This window comes from Carcharodon carcharias, chromosome 1 (genome assembly GCF_017639515.1).
Source record: "Carcharodon carcharias isolate sCarCar2 chromosome 1, sCarCar2.pri, whole genome shotgun sequence".
Classification (NCBI taxonomy): Eukaryota; Metazoa; Chordata; class Chondrichthyes; order Lamniformes; family Lamnidae; genus Carcharodon; species Carcharodon carcharias.
Window position 1 is genome coordinate 53339486 of NC_054467.1, and position 20788 is coordinate 53360273.

The 20788-nt window shown below is 43.4% G+C and overlaps 1 protein-coding gene across 1 annotated transcript in view; it reads right to left on the reverse strand.

The window, feature by feature from the left end:
* Window positions 1–20788, reverse strand: part of map9 (microtubule-associated protein 9) — a 213032-nt gene that overhangs the window by 80202 nt on the left and 112042 nt on the right. The gene's annotated exons all lie outside the window — the stretch shown is intronic.

Here is a 20788-nt window from a genome sequence, read left to right on the forward strand (position 1 = left end):
GTACATCAAGAACTATTTGACTATGAAAGCATTGGAACAAGATTTGATGCGTATTTTTTGTCTAACAAGAGTGTGAGAGAGAGATGATTTTTCTTAGTCATTCATAGGATGTGAACATCATCGACAAGGCCTGCATTTTTGTCCCCTCCTCAATTGCCCTTGATAATATAGTGGTGAGCTGCCTTCTTCAATGCTGCATTCATATTATATACGATTCGCTACCTGGATCTGCATCTGAAGTGTTGTAACCTGCAAGGCTACAAACCACGTGCTGGGAAGTGGGATTGAAAATGAGTGGCTAGCTTTTTTTTGGCCAGCACAGACACAATGGGCTGAATGGCCTCTTTCTGTGCCAAAACTTTTCTATGGCTCTATTCCATGAGGTGAAGGTACTCCTGCAAGTGCTATTAAGGAGTTCCAGGATTTTGACCCAACAACAATGAAAGAATGACAAATTATTTCCAAGGCAGGATGGTGTGTGACTTGGAGTGGAACTTGCAGGCGGTAGTTTTCCCATCTGCCTGCTGCCCTTGACCCTTTTAGGTGGCAGAGGTCAAAGGTTTGGGAGATGCTGTGGAAGGAGCTTTGGTGAGATGGTGCAGACATGGTGTGCCACTGGTAGAGGGAGTGAATATTTTAGATGGTGAATGGAGAGCCAATCAACTAGCTGTTTTGAACTGGATAGTTTTATGCAGCTTCAGTGTTGTTGGAGCTGTGTTCATCCAGGCAAGTGGAGAGTATTCCAACACACTCCTAACTTGTGCTCTGTAGACAGCGGAGAAGCTTTGGGGAGTTAGAAGGTGATTCACTCGCTGAAGAATATCCAAACTCAGATCCAGCTTGTAGCCATGGTATTTATGTGGCTGATCCAGTTAAATTTCCAGTCAAAGGTGACCCTTAGGATGCTGATGGTAGTGGCTTCAGTGAAGGTAATGCTGTTGAAAGAATGTCAGTGGGAGGTGATTAGACTCTCTCTTGTTAGACCTTGTCTGGCATTGTGTGGCAGGATATTACCTACCACTTATCAGCTCAAGCCTGAATATTGTCCAGATCTTGCTGCTTATAGGCACACAACAATTTTAAGGCAGAGGTAAATAGATTCTTGATCAGCAAGGGGGTGAAAGGTTATCGGAGGCAGATGGGAATGAGGAGTTGAGGTTACAATCAACCATGATCTTACTGAATGGTGGAGCAGGCTCAAGGGGTTGAGTGGCCTACTCCTGTTTCTAATTCGTATGTTTTTATGTTCATAACAGTTCATTGTCTGAGGAGTTACAAATGGGATTAAACACTGTACATTCATCAGCGAACATTCCCATTCCTGACCTAATGACGGAGGGAAGGCCACTGATGAAGTTGCTGAAGATATTTAGAGTGAGGACACTGTCCTGAGAAACTCCTGCAGCTTAGGTTATTGGCCTCAAACAACCTCAACAGTGGAAAACCTGCCTCTTGATTCACATTGACATCAATATTATTAGGACTCCTAGTCAACCCACAGGACAGAAGAGTTCAGGATAATAGATGGGTGACCATCCGGAATGGTAGGAAGAGACAAAAGGTGCAGGAGTCAATGGAGTGTATGCCACTCTTAGAACCATAGAACAATTACAGCACAGAAATAAGCTATTTAGCCCATTGTGTCTGCACTGGTCAGAAAATAAAAAAATAAAAAACTAGCTGCTCATTTTAAACAAAAACAGAAATACCTGGAAAAACTCAGCAAGTCTGGCAGCATCTGTGGAGAGGAACACAGTTAATGTTTCCAGTCTGAATGACCCTTCAACAGAACTAAGTAAAAAAAGAAGAGAGGCGAAATATAAGCTGGTTTAAGTCGGGGGGGGGGGGACAAGTAGAGCCAGTGATAGGTGGAGATAACCAAAAGATGTCACAGACAAAAGGACAAAGAGGTGTTGAAGGTGGTGATATTATCTAAGGAATGTGCTAATTAACGGTAGAAAGCAGAACGAGCAAGGTACAGATAGCCCTAGTGGGGGTGGGGTGGGGTGAAGGAATCGAAAAAGACTAAAAGATAGAGATAAAACAATGGATGGAAATACATTTTAAAATAATGGAAATAGGTGGGAAAAGAAAAATCTACATAAATTATTGGAAAAAAAGAGGGGGATCGGAAAGGGGGTGGGGAGGAAGGAGAGAGTGCATGATCTAAAATTGTTGAACTCAATATTCAGTCCGGAAGGCTGCAAAGTGCCTAGTCGGAAGATGAGGTGCTGTTCCTCCAGTTTGCGTTGAGCTTCACTGGGATATGTGGGCATGAGAGCATGGGGAGTGTTGAAATGACAAGTGACAGGGAGGTCTGGGTAACGCCTGTGGACAGACCGAAGGTGTTCTGAAAAGTGGTCACCCAGTCTGCGTTTGGCCTCTACAATGTAGAGAAAACCACATTAGGAGCAACGAATGCAGTAGAGGGAAGTGCAAATGAAATGCTGCTTCACTTGAAAGGAGTGTTTGGGCTCTTGGACGGTGAGGAGAGGGGAAGTGAAGGGGTAGGTGTTGCACCTTCTGCGGATGCATGGGAAGGTGCCATGCGAGGGGGTTGAGGTGTAGGGGGTGATGGAGGAGTGGACCAGGGTGTCCCAGAGGGAAGGATCCCTGCGGAATGCGGCCGAGGGGTGAAGAAAAGATGTGTTTGGTGGTGGCATCATGCTGGAGTTGGCGGAAATGGCGGAGGATGATCCTTTGAATGCGGAGGCTGGTGGGGTGATAAGTGAGGACAAGGGGAGGGAGAGGAAGGTGTGAGGGCGGATGCGCAGGAGATGGGCCGGACATGGTTGAGGGCCCTGTCAACCACTGTGGGTGGAAAACCTCAGTTAAGGAAGAAGGAAGACATGTCACAGGAACTGTTTTTGAAAGTGGCATCATCAGAACAGATGCAATGGAGGCAAAGTAACTGAGAGAATGGGATGGAGTCCTTACAGGAAGCGGGGTGTGAGGAGCTGTGGTTGAGGTAGCTGTGGGAGTCGGTAGTCTTGTAATGGATATTGGTGGACAGTCTATCACCAGAAATTGAGACAGAGAGGTCAAGGAAGGGAAGGGAAGTATCAGAGATGGACCATGTGAAAATGATGGAGGGGTGGAATTTGGAAGCAAAATTAATAAGTTTTTCCAGGTCCAGATGAGTGCATGAAGCAGCACCGAAGTAATCATCAATGTACGGGAGAAAGAGTTGTGGGAGGGGGTTGGAGTAGAATTGGAACAAGGAATGTTCCACATACCCCATAAAGACACAGGCATAGCTGGGGCCCATGCGGGTATCCACACCTTTTATTTGGAGGAAGTGAGAGGAGTTTAAGGAGAAATTGTTCAGTGTTGGAACAAGTTCAGCCAGACTGAGGAGAGTAGTGGTGGATGGGGATTGTTCAGGCTCTGTTTGAGGAAGAAGTGGAGAGCCATCAGACCATCCTGGTGGGGGATGGAGGTGTAGAGGAATTGGATGTCCATGGTGAAGGAAAGGCGGTTGGGGCCAGGGAACTGGAAATTGTTGATATGATGTAGGGTGTCAGAGGAATCACGGATGTAGACAGGAAGGGACTGGACAAGGGGAGAGAGAATGGAATGAAGATAGCAAGAAATGAGTTCCGTGGGGCAGGAACAGGCTGACACGATTGGTCTGCCGGGACAGTCCTGTTTGTGGATTTTGGTTAGGAGATAGAAGCGGGCCATCCGAGGTTGGGAGACTATCAGGTTGGAAGCTGTGGAAGGAAAATCTCCAGAGGAGATGAGGTCAGTAACAGTCCTGGTAACAATGGCTTGATGTTCAGTGGTGGGGTCATGGTCCAGGGGGAGGTAGGAGGATGTGTCTGCGAGTTGACGCTCAGCCTCTGCGAGGTAGAGGTCAGTGCGCCTTACAACAACAACACCACCCTTGTCAGTGGGTTTGATGACAACGTTAGGGTTGGACCTGAGAGAACGGAGTGCAGCAAGTTCAGAGAGAGACAGGTTAGAGTGGGTGAGAGGAGCAGAGAAACTAAGATGACTAATGTCACGCCGACAACTCTCAATGAAAAGATCAAGAGAAGGTAAGAATCCAGAGAAAGGGGTCCAGGTGGAGGAAGAATTTTGGAGGCAGGTAAAAGGATCCGTTGAACGGGGGGAGGACTCCTGCCCAAAGAAGTGAGCATGGAGACGAAGGCGATGGAAGAAGAGTTCAGCATTGTACCGAGCCCGAAATTCATTGAGATGAGGGCATAAGGGTATGAAACTAAGTCCTTTGCTGAGCACTGAACATTCAGCATCAGAGAGGGGAAGGTCAGGGGGTCTGGTGAATACACAGCCAGGGTTGGGATTGGAAGACGGGATGGGGACAGAGGGACAGGCAGGGGTGGACAGTCCTGGATGGACGTTGGTGTCGATGAGTTGTTGGAGCTTGCTTTCCTTCGCACCTGAAAGAGACAAAGTTTCTTGTTGAGACGTCGGATGAGACGAAGAATAAAATGAAACTGGGGGCATGCGTAGCTTCGAAAAAGGGTGCGGCGGTGCTGCTGGAGGGAGAGGTCGAGCGTGTTCATATGGCGGCGCATGGCATTGAGTGTGGATCTCAGAATTCGACGAGAACAGCAGTCCAAGGAGCGTTGTATGTCCCGAAGTTACCTGCAATCCTGCATGGGTTCGAAACATGAGGGATGGAACTTCAGTTGACATCCACGTGGGGTAGGTCGGAGATGGAGACAGTCACTGAGGAAGGAAATATGGCTGTGAAAGCGTGTTTTATTAAACACCTTGTCAAACACCAGGACAGAAATGGAAAGCAATGAAGGTGAACAAGGCAAAAGAGAGATACGAAAATCCTGTCGGAAAGAAGCGCAATACTTCTTCAAGGTAGGCATTCCTCGAAGAGAAGTGGCAGTCAATTAAACACTAAGATAAAAGCAAAAAACTGTGGATGCTGGAAATCCAAAACAAAAACAAAAATATCTGGAAAAACTCAGCAAGTCTGGCAGCATCTGTGGAGAGGAACACAGTTACTGTTTCGAGTCCAAATGACCATTCAACAGAACTAAGTAAAAATAGAAGAGAGGTGAAATATAAGCTGGTTTAAGGTTGGGGGGCTGGGGGGAGTGGAAGGTGGGACAAGTAGAGCCAGTGATAAGTGGAGATAACCAAAAGATGTCATAGACAAAAGGACAAAGAATTGTTGAAGGTGGTGATATTATCTAAGGAATGTGCTAATTAAGGGTAGAAAACAGGACAAGCAAGGTACAGATAGCCCTAGTGGGGGTGGCCATTTAACCCCACCTTCCAGCATCTGGTCTGTAGCTTTGCAGGTTACAGCACTTTAGGTGCAGATCCAGGTGCCTTTTGAATGAGGATTTCTGCCTCCAACACCAAACTAGGTAGTGAAACACCCACCACCCTCTGGGTGAAGAAGTTTTTCCTCATGTCCCCTCTAATCCTTCTATCAATCACCTTAAATCTGTGTCCCCTGATAATTGACCTCTCTGCTTGAGGAAACAGGGAACCCCTGTCTACTCTATCTAGGCCCCTCATAATCTTGTACACCTGAAATGGAACTATGATATTATTCCAAAACAGAGACCTGGCTCAAAGAAGGGCAGGGCTGGTTGTTAAATAGTCCTGGGTACAAGGTATTTAGGAGAGACAGGAAAGGGAGAAAAGTGGAGGGGAGTGACAATATTGATTAAGGATGGTATTACAGTTCTGGAGAGAGAGAGGATGTTCCAGAGGGGCCAAGGACAGATTCTAGAGGTAAGGAATAAAAAAGCTGCAATAACATTGATTGGTGTAGTACATAGACCACCAGCTAGCGGAACGGTTGTAGAGGAACAAATTTGCAATGATTTTACAGAGGTGCAAGAATTATAGAACAATTATAATAGGGGGCTTCAATTATCCAAATATAGACTGGGATAGGAACAGTGCAAAGGGACAGGAAGGGTGAGAATTCCTGGAGTATGTTCAAGATAATTTTCTGTAGCAGTATGTTTCCGGTCCAACGAGAAGGCCCTCGCAAATGAGTTTGCTCAAGTGGATCAAATAACAATGGGAGAGCATTTAAGGGACAGTGACCATTGTATCATAAGGTTTGGGTTAATCATGGAAAAGGACAAAGAGCAATCCAAAGTAGGGATAATTAATTAGGGGTAAGTCAACGCTGATGGGATGAGAATGCATCTGAGTCGAGTGAATTGGAATGAAATGCTGATGGAAAAGACAGTGGCTGAACAATGGGCTACCTTCAAAGAGTTAGTATTGCAAGCAATATCAAGGTATATTCCTTTGAAGGGAAGGGTAGGACAAATAACTCTAGAACATCCTGGATGGCGAGAAAATAGAGGTGAAGATGAAAAAGGAAGAAGTATGTGTATGAAAGATATCAGGTAGAAAATATAATGGAGAATCAGGCTGAATATAGAAGGACCAGAGAGGAAATGAAAAAAAAACTGATCAGAAAAGCAAGGAAGGAGAAAGAAAAGGGGCTAGCAGCTAACATAAAAGGGAATCCAAAGGTTTTCCATAAGTATGTAAAAAATAAAAAGGTGGTAAAAGAAAGGGTAGGGCCAATTAGGGATAAAAGAGGAGATTTGCATGTGAGGCGGGAGAAGTAGAGGAGGCATTAAATGAATACTTTGCATCAGTCTTTACAAAGGAAGAGGATGCTACCCAAGCCAAAATGAGAGAGGAGGTAACTGGTACACTCAAGGAATTTATAATTGAGAAGGAGGAGGTATTAGAAAGGCTATCTTTACTTAAAATTGATAAGGTACCAGGACCGGGTGAGATGCATCCGAGGATACTGAGGGAGGTGAGAGTGGAAATTTCAGAGGCACTGGTGATAATCTTCCAGCCTTCCTTAGACACAGGGATGGTGCTGGACGACTGGAGAATTGCGAATGTTACATCCTTGTTCAAAAAGGGGTGCAAGGATAATGCTGGCAACTACTGACCAGTCAGTTTTACTTCAGTGGTAAGGCAACTTCTGAAAATTATACTTCAGGACAAAGTCAGTAGTCACTTAGACTGGTATGGGATAATTAAGGAAAGCCAGCATGGATTCATTAAGGGAAAATCATGTTTAACTAACTTGCTGGAGTTTTTTGAGGATGTAACAGAGAAGGTTGATAAGGGCAATGCTGTTGATGTGGTATATATGGATTTTCAAAAGGCATTTGATACAGTGCCACACAACAGATTTGTGAGCAAAATTCTAGCTCGTGGAGTAAAAGGGAAAGTAGGCACTTGGATAAGAAATTGGCTGAGTGACAGGACACAGAGTAGTGACAGGACACAGAATAGTGATAAATGGTTGTTTTTCAGATTGGAGGAAGATTTGTAGTGGTGTTCCCCTCTTCTTGATATCTATTAATGACCTAGACTGTGGTGTGCAGAGCATGATTTCAAAATTTGCGGATGATATGAAGGTTGGAAGCATTGTCAACTGTGATGAAGATAGTCTTGAACTTCAGAAGTATATAGCCATATTGGTGGATTGGGCAAATAGCAGATGAAGTTCAATGCAGAGAAGTGTGAGGTGATTAATTTTGACAGGGAGAATGTGGAGAGACAATAGTAAATAAAGGGAGAAACTCTAAACAAGGTGCAGGGACAAAGGGACCTCAGTGTATATGTACATAAGCCATTGAAGGTGGCAGGGCATGTTGAGAAAGCAGTTAACAAAGCATATGGTATCCTAGGTTTTATTAATAGGGGCATTGAGTACAAGAGTAAGGAGGTCATGTTAAACTCGTATAAGACACTAGTTGGGCTCATCTGGAGTACTGCATCAGAGGAAGGTTGTGGAGGCATTGGAGAGAGTACAGAGGAGATTCACAAGAATGATTCCAGGGATAAAGAACTGTAGCCAAGAGGATAGGTTGGAGAAGTTGTGTCAGTTTTCCTTGGAGAAAAGAAGGCTGAGAGGAGACTTGATAGAGGTATTCAAGATCCTGAAGGGTACGGGCAGGGTAAATAGTGAGAATCTATTCCCACTCAAGAGTACATCAAGAACTACAGGGCACAGATTCAAAGTAATGGGCAAAAGGAGTAAATGTAATGTGAGGAAAAAAAATTTCACCCAGAGGGTGGTTGGAGCCTGAAAGGGTAGCGGAGGCAGGTATTGATCAAGGCATTCAAAAGGGAATTGGATTGCTATCTGAAAAGAAAGAATGTGCAAGGTTATGAAGATAAGGTAGAATGCCCTTTTAGGGAACCAGTGCAGACTCAATGGACTGAATGGCCTCCTTCTGCACTGTCAAGATTTTGTGATTCAACCTTAGCCTCCTCAGTTCCAAGGAAAACAACCCCAGCCTATCCAATCTTTCCTCATAGCTACAATTTTCAAGCCCTGGCAACATTCTTGTAAATCTCTGTACTTTCTCCAGAGCAATTATGTCCTTTCTGTAATGTGGTAACCAGAACTGTACACAAAATTCCAGCTGTGGCCTAACCAACGTTTTATACAGTTCCATCATTACATCCCTGCTCTTTCATTCTGTACTTCATCTAATAAAGAAAAACATTCCATATACTTTCTTTACCACCTTATTCACCTGCCCTTCCAGCTTCAGGGACCTATGGACATGCACTCCAAGGTTTCTCACTTCCTCTACCCCTCCCAATATCCTCCCATTTATTGTGAATTCCCTTGCTTTGTTTGCCCTCCCAAAGTGCATTACCTCACACTTCTCTGGATTGAGTTCCATTTGCCACTTTTCCGTCCACTCAACCAAGCCATTGATATCATTCTGGAGCTGACAGCTATCCTTTTCACTATCAACTACACAGCCAATTGTTGTGTCATCTCCAAATTTCTCAATCATGCTCCCACATTTAAGTCCAAATCATTAATATATACAAGAAACAGCAAGGACCCCAACACTGTGGAATGCCACTGGCAATTGTTTTCCATTCACTTTCCATCAACTTTCCTGTTGCTGAGCCATCTTTGAATCCAACTCGACACATTCCCCTGTATCCCATGAGATCTCACTTTCCTGACCTGTCTGTCATGTAGGATCTTGTCAAATGCCTTACTAAAATCCATGTAGACAACACCCACTGCACTACCCTCACCAATCCTCCATGTTACTGCTTCAAAAAATTCGATTAAGTTAGTAAGACACAACTTTCCTCTAACAAAACCATGCTGACTATCCTTGATTAATCCGTTCCTTTCTAGATGACAGTTTATCCTGTCTTTCAGAATTGATTTTCCCACCAATGAGGTCAGATTGACTGGCATATAATTAGTTGGTCTATCCCTTACACCTTTTTAAAATAATTATACAACGTTTGCAGACCACCAATCCTCTGGTTCTTAAACCAGTACTCAGCTATGGATACTGCTGGGAGTGACAACATGTTGAAGAAGTGCAGAACAAACCTTGGTATCAATGGGCAAGGGACAGATTAGAAAGGCAGTTGTTTTAGGAGATTCAGGAAATAGAGGAAAAGATAGGAAGTTCTGTAACCGTCATCATGACTCCCAAATGGGGTGTTGCCTTCATGTTGCCTGGGAAAAGGATGTTATGAAGAAGGTGTTAGTAGGAACTCAAAGGTAGTAATTTCTGGATAACTCCCTGTACCATGCACTAACAAGAGTAGAAATAGGAACATTGGACCCACCAATGTGTGGCTTGAGGCATAATGCAGGAGGGGGTGCTTCGGGTTTTAGTACATTGGCACCAATTGTGAGGCAGGAAGCACCTATTCAAAAGGAATAGGTTATACCTCAACAGGACTGGACCAGGTCCTCACTTGGATCTATTCTTACTAATCTCATCAACGCCAAAGTATTACTTGTAATGGCTTATATTTCTGCTTCTGCAACATTACCTCTGGCGTTCCCCTGCAGAGCACCAAGGAAGGATGAGAATTTTCTGAATCATGCATTCCAAGAAGTGGCCACTACACAGGCAGAGAGTTCACCATTGTAGATGAGTGGTCACATGGAGAAGTAAGAAGCATCAGGAAGTGAAGGTGTCTTCAGGGTATGTGCCAGTCTCAAACCAGTACACAGCACTGGAGACTGCTGGGAATAATAACATATAAAAGGAGTGGAATTCCGACAATGACACCAATGCACAGGAAGGAACAGCAAAGAGTAGATTTTTTGAAAATGTATTCTTTCACAAGATGTGGGCATCGTTGGGTAGACTAGTATTTATTGTCCCTCCTAATTGTGCTTGAGAAGGTGGTGGTGAGCTGCCTTCTTGAATCGCTGCAGTCCATGTAGTGTAGGTATAACCACAGTGCTGTTAGGATGAGAGTTCCAGGATTTCGACCCAACGGCAGTGAAGGAATGGCCATATAGTTTCATTTCAGGATGGTGAGTGGCTTGGAGGGGAACTTCCAGGGGGTGGTGGTGCTCCCATCCATCTGCAGTCCTTGTCCTTTTAGGTAGTAGAGGTTGTAGGTTTGGGAGGTGCCATTGAACCAGCCTTGGGGAGTTGCTGCAATGCACCTTGTATGTGGTATACACTGCTGCCACTGTGCATCAAAGGAGAAGGGGTGAATGTTTAAGGTGCCAATGAGGTGCCAATCAAGTGGGTTGCTTTGTCCTGGATGGTGTTGAGCTTCCTCAGTGTTGTTGGAGCTGCACTCATCCAGGTAGGTGGAGAGTATTCCATCGCACCCCTGAATTGTGCCTTGTAGATAATGGACAGGCTTTGGGAGTCAAGAGTGAATTACTCTCTGCAGAATTCCCACCCTCTGACCTGCTCTTATAGCCAAAGTATTTATGTGGCTGGCCAGTTCAGTTTCTGGACAATGGCAACCCCAAGATGTTGATAGTGAGAGATTCAGTGATGGTAATGCCATTGAATGTCAATGGGAGATGGTTAGATTCTCTCTTGTTGGAGATGGTCACTGCCTGACACTTGTGTGGCGCGTATGTTACTTGTCACTTGTCAACCAAAGCCTGAATGTTGTCCAGGCCTTGCTGGATTTGGACATGGACTGCTTCAGTATCTGAGGAGTTGCGAGTGGTGTACAATCAGTGAACATATCCACTTCTGACTTTATGATAGAAGGAAGGTGATTGATTGGCCCTAGGACACTACCCTGAGGAACTACTGCAGCGATGTCCTGGGACTGAGATGACATCCCTCCAACAACCACAGCCATCTTCCTTTGAGCTAGGTATGGCTCCAACCAGTTGAGAATGTTCTCCTAGTGATTCCAATTTTGCTTGGGCTCCTTGATGCCCTTCTCAGTCAAATGCTACCCTGATGTCAAGGGCAGTCACTTTCACCTCAGCTCTTGAGTTCAGCTCTTTTGTCCATATTTGGACCAGTGGTCAGGAGCCCAACCCTGGCGGAACCCAAACTAAGCGTCCATGGGCATGTGGCTGAGTAAGTGGCACTTTTAACGGCACTGTCAACAACACCTTCCATCATTTTGCTGATGATTGGGTATAGACTGATGGGACAGTAATTGGCCAGGTTGGATTTGTCTTGTTTTTTGTGTACAGGACATTCCTAGGCAATTTTCCACATTGCCAGGTAGATGGCAATGTTGTAGTTGTACTGGGACAGCTTGGCTAGAGGCGCAGCTAGTTCTGGAGCTCAAGTCTTCAGTACTATTTCCGGAATGTTGTCAGTGCTCATAGCTTTTGCAGTATCCAATGCCTTTCATCATTTCTTGATATCACGTGGAGTGAATCGAATTGGCTGAAGACTGGTATCTGTGATGTTGGGGATCTCTGGAAGAGGCCGAGATGGATGTGGTTCGGCACTTCTGGCTGAAGATTGTAGAAAATGCTTCAGCCTTATCTTTTGCACTGATGTGCTGGGCTTCCCCATCATTGAGGATGGGGATATTTGTGGAGCTTCCTCCACCAGTGAGTTGTTTAATTGTCTACCACTATTCACGATTGGATGTCGCAGGACTGCAGAGCTTAGTGCTGATCCGTTGGTTGTGGGATCGCTTACCTCCACCTATCTCATGCTGCTTATGCTGTTTGGCATGCAAGTAGTCTTTTTTAGCTTCACTAAACTGACACCTCAATTTTAGGTATGTCCAGTGTTGCTCCTGGCATCCTGCACTCTTCATTGAACCAGTGTTGATCCTTGGCTTGATGGTAATGATAGAATGGGGATATGCCAGGCCATGAGATTACAGATTTTGCATGAATACAATTCTGCGGCTGCTGCTTTGATGACCCATAGTGCCTTATGGATGCCCAGTCTTGAGTTGCTATATCTGTTTGAAACCTATCCCATTTAGCACAGCGGTAGTGCCACACAATGGAGGGTGTCCTTAATGTGAAGACAAGACTTCGTTTTTCCAAGGACTGTGTGGTGGTCACTCCTTCCAATACCGCCACTGTCATCATGAGTCGCGTGTTACATTGTTACATTGTCTCCCAGGTGCCATGGTAAAGGACATCATGAAGAGGATGCAAAATATTCTGCAGGGGCATTAGAGTGAGTCAAAAGTTGTGACACATGTATGTAACAACATAGAGAAGGCAGATACTGAGGTCCAAATGGTCAGATTTTTCAGGAGTTAGGGAGAAAGTTTAAAAAGTAGGACCTCAAAGATTTCTGCGCTAGTGGTAACAATTCTGGGGCATGAGGCACCTATTCAGAAGGATTGCATCTCAACAGGACTAGGACCAATGTTCTCACCAGTGGCTCACTAGTTTGGATGAAGAGGTTTTAAGATAAATTGGCAGGTGGTGGGCACCAGTAAATAAAAGGAGAAAGCAAAGTAAGATCCATAAAGGAATAAATGTGCTGGATAGTAGTAGAAAATGAATAGTATCATATTAGGTAGGAGCAGACAGAGAAAGAACATTGAATAATACAAGTTAAGAATACAACTATGTGGTGAAAAAAGGCAGTGAGCTACAAGCACAAATAGTTATTTAGTGTTGATATAGTCTGTTAGCAACTAAAGATAGTTTTAAGTAAGTTATATTTGCATTTGTGGGTATTAGGAACAAGATATAGCTTTAAGTTTAATTTATATTTTTTTATTTGTGTGTTAAGAAAGGTGAAACCTGGATTTGGTTTCAGTTTAGAGTTTTTATGGGATTGAGCCAGCAAGACTGAGGGCTTGTTTGTATACACGTATTTTAATGAGGTTTTACGACTCTTGAAGCAAAGGGATGGGTTACCAAGGATTTAGTAGTTTAGGGAAGTTAAAACAAAAAAAAGTAGAGAAAACTGTGCTGTTGCCTAGCAACAGGGGATCAGAGAGAGACCCACAGAGATACAAGGAGAGCAGTTTTTGGTTTCAGTTGGCATGGGTATACCACAGAGTGAAGACACAAAAGTCCTAAGACTCTCACTAGCTGGGAATGATGCCAAAGGCACTCATATATGTATTGCTCTAAAGTTAAAGTAATAGTGAATTTAGTGAGAGTTTTCTGGATATCTTAAGGGAAATACCAATTGTGGAAGAACTTCAAGTGAATGTTCTGAAGTCTACTGGAAAAGAAACCTCTTTGCAACTGAATGAGCTTGACCCTTGGTGTGAAATAATGATACCTCTTCACTGGAGTATTGGCTCTATAAGGGCATTGCTGGGATAAAAGGGATAGCGTGAGTTTGAATAATTTTTTTCTTGGTGTCTGTGTTGAAATGTTTCCAGCCTTTTTGTTGTCTAGCGTAATATAGGTGATGTTTCTTGTTTAATAAATGTTCTGTTATTTTATTAAAAAGTTAACAGAAGATTCCTGTGAATCTGGTTCAGTAAGTATACTCCATGTTTTTTTAAAAAATAGAAAATTATGATCTATCAAGCCAGGTTCCATTTTGGGATCTGACTTGTCCAGTAATAACATCAGCTGGGACCATAACATAGTGTCAATAATGCATTCAGGAGAACTTCCTTAACTTGTATGTTCTCGGTACGACTGAGAAGGAGGCATTCCTGGTTCTGGTACTGGGAATGAGGCCATGTGGTCAAGTGGATCAAGAGTATATGGGTTAGAGTTTTCACTCTATCATAAGGATTAGATTAGCAATGGAGAAGATCAAGGAACAATCTGAAATAGAATTGCTACATCAGAAGAGGCCTATATTTAAGGGGATCAGAGACTGGTAAAATGGAACCAAATTAACAGCAAAAACTGTAATGGAACAACCTTTAAGGAGGAGACAAGTTGCAACACAAGCTTATGGCTTTGCAGCTTGTAGATAGCAAGAGAGAATTTATATAATTCTTTTCACAATCTCAGGGCATACCAAAGCACTTTAAAGCTAGTCTAGTCAAAATAAATTGCAACAGTCAATTAGCACAAGCAAGATCTAAACAGCGATGAGATGCTGAGCAGGTAATTTGATTTAGTGGTGTTGGTCGAGAAATAAATAAATGGTTTGGACGATTGTTTGAATAGTGCCATGCGATCCTTCATATCTATTACTTTCTTAATATCTATAAATGAGTATTGCTGAAAAAAGAGACATGCTGTTGAAGCTTTTCATCTGCACTCATCAGGACAGAATAGCAAGAATACCCAATTTCAAAGAGAAAAACAATTTATACTGCATGAGAAAGGGGGTGTTGATTGGTTGCCAAATGGATTCTGACTGGTCGAGACATTGTCATGGCGAATGCACCAGTGAAGAGTTATCCCCCAAGCTTTTGTTCAAATTCAAACCAAGTAAGTCGACTCTGGTCGAGGCATTGCCATGTGGAATACACCATGGAACAGTTGCTCCCCTGAACTTTTGTTTAATTGACAAAAGTCATAATGCCTGGACATATTCTTTCTGTTTGTGGAGGGCAAGGTCCTGTGTATGAATATATGTAACTTCTAGCAAGTGTAAGTAAACCACTGTGAGCCTTCCTGATAATCTTAAATTGGTTGCTACTGTAATTCTTAGCACACTTGGTGTTATTCAGTAAGTGCCTTCCAATCATGGAACCACGTCCAAGGTTGTATGTTATATTCTGAGCTCTGCAAGCACAGGCTGATTGAGTACAGTCAAAATTTGAGCAACTGTGCACGTTGCTACTATGCAGTAGCAACAGGAGTGGTGTTCTCCATTAACAGAATGCTGCAATCAAGCATTACCCTGCCTACCACACAAAGGAGTAAAGTGGTGTATGAATTTCAGTACTGGTGTGATGCCAGGTATGTAGGTCATATGTCCCAATATCAAATAGCATGTCCTTTCAGCTGTTCACAACAGGCAGTATACTGACCATACACAACCAGTGTGTGCTTGTTGAGCTCAGAACTGTGTTATACGAAGATGGTAGAAGTGGAGACAATTAATTATTTCAAAGGAAATTGGATTAATTTGAATTGAAATTTCCAATTGAAGAAATTCCCAGTTGAGGAAAATAAAGTTGCAGGCCTATGGAGATGGGGTGGTTAATGGTCCCCAGCATCACAGATGCCAGTCTTCAGCCAATTCGATTCACTCCACATGATATCAAGAAATGGTTGAAGGCGCTGAATACCGCAAAGGTCCTGCCAATATTCTGGCAATAGTACTAAAGACTTGTGCTCCAGAACTTGCCGCACCCCTAGCCAAGCTGTACAGCTACAACATTGGCATCTACCTGGCAATGTCAAAAATTGCCCAAGTATGTCCTGTACGCAAAAAGCAGTGAATGCCCTTGACATCAAGTGCGGCATCCAGGAGCCCTAACAAAGCTGGAGTCAATGGAAATCAGGGGAAAAACTCTCTGCTGGTTACAGTCATACCTAGCACAAAGGAAGATGGCTGTCATTGTTGGAGGTCAATCATCTCAGTTCCAGCACATCACTGCAAGAGTTCCTCAGGGCAGTGTCCTAGGCCTAACCATCTTCAACTGCTTCATCAATGACCTTCATTCCACCGTAAGGTCAGAAGTGGGGATGTTCACTAATGATTGCAGTGTTCAGCACCATTCGTGGCTCCTCAGATACTGAAGCAGTCTATGTCCAATTGCAGCAAGACCTAGACAATATCCAGGCTTGAGCTGACAAGTAGCAAGTAACATTCGTGCCACACAAGTGCCAAACAATGACCGTTTTCAACAAGAGAGAATCTAACCATTGCCCCTTGACATTTGATGGCATTATCATTGCTGAATCCCCCACTATCAACATCCTGGGGGTTACCATAGACCAGAAACTGAACTGGACTAGACATATTAATACTGTGGCTACAAGAGCAGGTCAGAGGCTAGGAATCATGCAACATGTAACTCACCTGACGCCTGTCCACCATCTACAAGGCATAAGTCAGGAGTATGATGGAGTACTCTCCACTTGCCTGAATGAGTGCAACTTAATCAACACTCAGTAAGCTTGACCAAAGCAACCTGCTTGATTGGCATCCCTTCCAAAAGTATCCCTCCACTACCGATGCAGAGTGGCAGCAGTCTGTACCATCTACAAGATGCACTGCAGGAATTCACCAAGGTATCTTAGACAGCACGTTCCAAACCCAAGACCTCTACCATCTAGGAGGACAAGGGCAGCAGACACATGGGAATACTACCTCCCCTCCAAGTCACTCACCATCCTGATTTGGAAATATATCACCGTTCCTTTGCTGTTGCTGGGTCAAAATCCTGGAACTCCCTTCCTAACAGCACTGTTGGTGTATCTACACCACATGGACTGCAGCGGTTCAAGAAGGCAGCTCACCAGCACCTTCTCAAGGATAATTAGGGATGGCCTAGCCAGCAATGCCCATATCCCATGAATGAATAAAAAAATAAAATCATGCCTGATATCAAGGACAATCACTCTCACCTCTGGAGTTCTGCTCTTTTGTCCATATCTGAAGCAGTACTGTAATGAGGTCAGGAGACGTGTGATCTTTGTGGAACACAAACTGTGCACGGTTAAGCAGGTTATTGGAGAATAAGTTCTGTATGCTCACACTGTCGATGTCATTTTCCATGACGATGATTCAGAGTAGACTAATGGCGCAATGACTGACTGGATTGGATTTGTCCTGCACTGAGCCATTTTTTTAAAATCATTTGCAGTAAATAAGATAGGTTGAAGTCAAATTTCTGTGATTGTGGGGACTTCAGGCCGATGCTGAGATGGATCATTGGCTTGGCATATCTTGCATAGGTGGTTGGAAACACTGCCGCCTTGTTCTTTGTACTCATGTGCGGGGATTCCCATCATTGAGGATGGTGATTGTCCTGCAGCCTTCTCCTTCCATTAGTTATTCAATTGCGCACACTTATTTATGACTAGATAAGGCAGAATGCACTGTCTAAAACATGCATGTAGTCCTGCATTGTTGCTTCACCAGGCTGGCATATCATTCTTAAGTGCCTGTGGTGCTGCTCATGGGACATTCTTCTGCATCCTCATTCAACACCTGGCTTAATGTAATAGAGTGAGGAATATGTTGGGCCATGAAGTTACAGATAGTGGTTGAATACAATTAAGCTGTTACTGCTGACTCGTAGTGGCTCATGGATGCCCAGTTTTGAGCTGCTAAGTCTGTACTGAATCTATACCTTTCATGGACTTTGTTTCCATAAGGTGTTATGTACCTTAGATTGAGAGTGGAGTTTGGGAACTTCAAGTCCTGACAAACCCCGGAGTTTCCACACCTGCGCAGAGTGGACTGCAGATGCACAGCTCAGCATTTTGAGTTCTCTGGGCCAGGGCCAGCCCAGTGCGTCTGTGCATGAAGGAAAACAGCATGAAAGCCCAGGTCATGTGACTGAGAGTGCAGTGCCATTGACAACTAGGGTCCTAGACAGGGGACAGGGAGACAGGGTAGGAAGTCCCAAAAGAAGGATCTCAGACAGGGTATAGGAAAGGTTCCAGTTAAATTAAAATGTAGAAAAAGGGCGCGGTTAGCAGACTGAGTGAAGTGGGCTCAGGAGAATCCCTGGCAATTGAAGGGGGCTCAGGAGAAGAATGTAGCAGAAGGTTGGGGACTTCTTGCTGTGGGCCAGCAAGTAGTATTCTGCTTGGCGAGGCTGAAGAGCTGAAGTTGTGCTTGTGAGTTGGTGCTTGATTGCATACGCGGGAATCCAAGGAACAAAATCTTGGGAGGCAAGATTGAAACCCTACGAGGTGGACCATCGTTGATCCTGAATGTCCTAGGAGCGCCTTTTGGAGCGAATTCCCAGGTTAGATCTTCGAAGGTGAAGACTGGAATCCCTCGAGAGACAGAGTTTCAGTGAGATCGGTTGACTCAGTGTTTACTGACATCTAGGTAGGTTGTTGAGAAATCCAAGGATCCTGTCTTGGTCACAATTGCCATTTAGTGTGCAGCATGTATTCGACCACAGTGTGCCTGTTAATTCACATGTACATCATATTATCTTCGAATGTTAGAATATAAGATAAATATTGCAAATTGATTTATCTTTCTGACCTTGTATAGTAAAGTTTATTTTTGTTTGTTCAAAACCTGTGGAATCCTGTGGCTTTATTCACTGAGCAAGTGTCTTGAATCTCAAACTTTGTCTTCTTTAAACAAAACATTATTGGTCTCTAATCACATCTTACCAAAAACTTGGGGGTCTGGCGAAGGAACATAACAAAGGACTGTGTAGTGGTCATTCCTACCAATGGATGCAACTGTGACAGGTAGATGGATGAAGTCAAGAAGGCTTTTCCCTAGTGTTGCTCTCTCTCACCTCCTGCTTCAAACTCAGTCTGGCAAATATGTCCTTCAGGATTTGATCAGTTTAGTCAGTAGTAATGCTACTCAGCCACTCTTGGTACTGGAAATTCTGTGCCTTTGCCACCCTTAGTACTTCTTCCAAATAGTATTCAATATGGTGGAGAACTGATTCATCATTGAGGGAGGACAGTAGGTGGTAAGCAGAAGTAGTTTTCCTTTCCCATGCTTGTCCTCATGCCATTCCATGAAAAGTCATGAAGCTGGTGCTCTGTGTTTCTGAGTGTTTCCAGCCAACATCCATAATCTTTTGCTTTTGTATCAGTAATCCAGGTCTTTAAGGATAACTCGTCTAGTCATATAACTACTATGCTAACATACCAGGAAAGTGTGAACCACATTCTGATATATGAACCAAAGGCTTTTGAGAGCATTGTAGCTGTTATAAACAGGAAAAAATAATCAAAGGAATGGTGTGATTGATTTGGAATCAAAAATGATATTTCATGGAGGGAAAGACTGTGGCCAAGCACTAAATAATTACTTTGCTTATGTCTTCACTAAAAAAAAAAGGTGCTGCCAATGTCACATTAAAGGAGGAGGTAATAGATAAATTGAATAGGATAAAAATGAAGAGGAGTTAGTTAAAATATTGACAACACTCAAAGCAGAAAGTTCATCTAGTCTGAATGGGATGTATCCTAGATTGCTGAGGGAAGAGAAGGTGGACAATGTGGTAGCTTTGGCCACAATCTTATAAACCTGCTTGGATATGAGAGTGGTGCCAGAGGACTGGAGAATAGCAGATGCTAAACCTTGCCCAAGAAATGGGAGAGAGTAAACCTAGCAATTGCAGGCCAATCAGCATAATATTGGGTATGGAGAAATCTTAATAGAGGGCAAAATTATTTGGAACTTGGAAAACTATGATAAATAAAAGTTAGTGTGGATTTGTTAAAGGCAAAACATGTTTCTCTAACTTGGTTGAGTCCTTTGGTGAAATTTTACAGCGCGGCTTGATTAAGGCAGTGTGGTTGATGCTGTGCCTATGGACTTTCAAAAGGTGTTTGATAAAGTACCACATAATAGACTTGTTAGCAAAATTGAAGCCTATGAGATTAACGGGGCACTTGCTACATAGATGCAAAATTCATTAAGAGTCGAAAAATAGAGAGTAGTGGAGGATAGATGTTTATCAAGCTGGAAGAAAGTGTGCAGTAGTATCCATTAGGGGTTGATATTGGGGCCACTGGTCTTTTTGATATATGGGAATAATAATGAGAGGATGCTGAGAGCGGGCTCCATACCCGGCGTTTTGACTTCCGGGCCTGCCTTCGTTCCGTGCCTGATAATATGTCAAAGGGGGCTAATCAAATTGAAGGATAGATTGAGGCCTTCATTCCACCCAATGAGTGCTGGAGAGTGGGATGCCCGGTCTCTGACATCGTAGGCTTTGACCTGGAATGTAACCACGGCACAGTGTCAGGGAGCCCAGCAAATGCAAGATTGCTTAAAACTTTGCTTCATAAATGTGTAATTGAGCAGTTTTCAGGCTTCTGAGGTGAGTACATTATATTTTGATATCTGCTCTAACCCTTGGCACTGATCAGAGGCATTCTTTTTTATCCTGAACAAGTTCCCCATTTCTTTGCATGAAGGAGTTGTATAGTTGTTACATGTTTCCCTATATAAAGGGGAAAATGTGCAGTGGTGTAGGGAAAGTGCAGGAAACTGGGACTAATTGGATAGATCTTACAACTTCTGGCACAGGCATGACGGGCTGTGTGACCTCATATGATGATTATGGTTATATGATTATATGGTTATATTATATGGTTATATGATTAAGACGGTGTATAAGATGTCAGAATTATCATAATGAGAGAGAACATACATTTTGGAAAATAACCTCTGTTCCTTGCTGCACTTAAAACCATAACTGCTATGGGTGAATAAACTCCACTTACTTCTAAGTTCTCTATATGTCTACTTGACCACTGGGTCCTGAGCTTGCTTCAACATGTTTCATTGTAGTGAGCAAAAGGTTGATTGATCATATTGTTGAAGAAAATCAACGCTATAATTTAGAAATAGGTGGGATCACCTTTTAATGAAGCTGTGCTTAGTATAAATTCAACTAAATAACATTTAGAAATTCTTATCCTGAAATCTATAATTTCTCACATATAATGCACAATGCCTGACAACAAAAATGGCATTAAAATTCAGGATTCATCTTATATTTAAGCATTTTTGCT